This window comes from Elephantulus edwardii, unplaced genomic scaffold (genome assembly GCF_000299155.1).
Source record: "Elephantulus edwardii isolate Elephantulus edwardi_28Jun2011 unplaced genomic scaffold, EleEdw1.0 scaffold00178, whole genome shotgun sequence".
NCBI lineage: Eukaryota > Metazoa > Chordata > Mammalia > Macroscelidea > Macroscelididae > Elephantulus > Elephantulus edwardii.
The window spans coordinates 1,180,602-1,182,736 of record NW_006399928.1 but is presented as its reverse complement, the minus strand read 5'-3'; positions in this window follow the sequence as shown (position 1 = coordinate 1,182,736).

Here is a 2,135-nt window from a genome sequence, read left to right as displayed (position 1 = left end):
AAAAAAACAAAGTGGGTGAGAGGCCCTGGGCCTCAGAGTAAGGGCCTTAGAGTAAGGGTAAATAAGGGTGGAGTCTGCTCCAGGAAGTAGCTTAAAATCCTTTAGGGGCCTCTGGCCTGCCTTAACTTGTTTTTGATGAAACATTCTTCTAGGTCTATAACCCTGGTATGTTTACTTGCTGTACCAAGCTAACTCATGGTTGCTATGACGTTGAACACTGTGACACTGATTTGTCAAATGAGAAAATGGTTAGCCATGGTGGACAAGCTTGGAAGCAGGAGTGGCATCCATTTCCATAATAACTTGCCACTGGAAACCCTATGAACCTGAAGAAAATACGAAAGTTACACATGATCCAGGTCTTTTGTTCATAGGGTTGCTATGAGTTTCCTCCAACTCGACGGCACTTAACAATAAGAACAACAATACCATGAATGTATTAATAAAGTCAAGTTGCCCAATTGTGTATTTTAGATCTTCCGTGTCTTTGTTAACTTTCTTTCATGTTGACCTATCCTTTGGTGAAGGTGGTATATTAAAGTTACCATACTACTATTACAGTTCTGTCTATTTTTTCATGTATTAACCATTCTTTTATGTAATTTGCAGGTCTATCATTTGGTGCATAGATGTTGACCAAGGTAATGTCTTCTTGATCTGTGCTTTTAATCATTATATCCTATCCTTCCTTATCTTTTATTGTCATTTTCATCCTGAAGTCTATTTTATCAGATATAAATATTACTCCTCCTGTGTTTTTGTGGTTACAGATTTGCTTGGTTTATTCTTTTCTAGCCTTTGATTTTTGGTCATTTTTCCTCATTTCTTACACGTGTGTCTTGTAGGCTAAATATTGGTGAAGTTTTTTTCCTTTCTTTTTAAATCCATTTTTCTATTCTTCCCCCTCCCCTTCATTGTCGTGTTCAAGCTATTTACATTGAGTGTGATTATTGGCAGGCCAGATTTTACTACTGTTGTTTTGCTATGTCTCTGTTTCTCTTATTTCTGGCTATTGTGATACATACCTTTTCTTTTGGAATCTCTGTGTGAAGTACTTCCATTAGAATTTCTTGTAGAATTGGTCTTTTTTCACATATTCTTTAAGTTCCAGGTTTTTGGCAAATGATTTAATTTCTCCTTCTTATTTAATGGATGGCTTTTCTGGGTACAAAATCCTAGGCTAAAAATTATTTTTCTTCCATCTTTCTGTATATCCCATCTCATTGTCTTCTTACTCACATGTTTTCTGTTGATAAACCAGAACTTAATCTAATTGGTTTTCCTTTTTATAGGACTCCTTTTTTCTTGAACTGCTTTTAGTATTCTTATCTTTGATTTGACTATGATTATGTTTTTCTGTTGGGGTTGGATCTGTTTGGTATTCTCTGTGCTTATTGAATGTGGATTTTCTAGTTCTTCCTAATACCTGGAAAATATTCTTCTAGTACCTCTTCCACAATTTTCTCAGTGAGCCCCTATCTCCTGTCCTCCTTATGTTCTAGAATTCCCATCACACATATGGGAATTCCTTTTGATTTTATTCCACATGATTCTAACATTCTCTTAATTTTCTTTCCATCTCCTTTTCCCTTTTCTTCCCATTATAATTCTTGTCTTTCAACTCACTCACTCTCTGTTACATTTTTCTGTTCTGCATTTTTGTCCCTCTAGCTAGTTGGAAATATTTGCCATTTTGGTCTTGATACTCTGCATTGCTTTTTCGTATATTTCTTTTGTTTCCAGTACTGTGTTAGCTGTAATTTCTCTGTATTGTGATGATTTTCCAAGGTCTTGTACCTTTTCATCTATAATTTCATCCTCTTTAGTCTGTTAACTGGTCCCCAGGGCCAGGTTTTCCAACTGAAACAGTTTATCTCCACTGTGCTGGTTCTGGGAGTAAGTCTTTCAACTGGTTGTGACCCCCCTCTGCACCCCTGAAAACTATTGTCTTCCTTGGACTGTGGAGTGGTGTGGTCAGATTTCCTAACTGAAACGGGTTTTGCCCTGGGGAATGACAGACACCACCTTTTCTAGCTCTTCACTGTGCTAGCTTTGCAAGAGAGTGTCTCATCTGATTGCAGCCTTCTTTCCTGGAGTCCACTATTTTCTTTCCTCTGAGGAGTTGCACAGCTAGG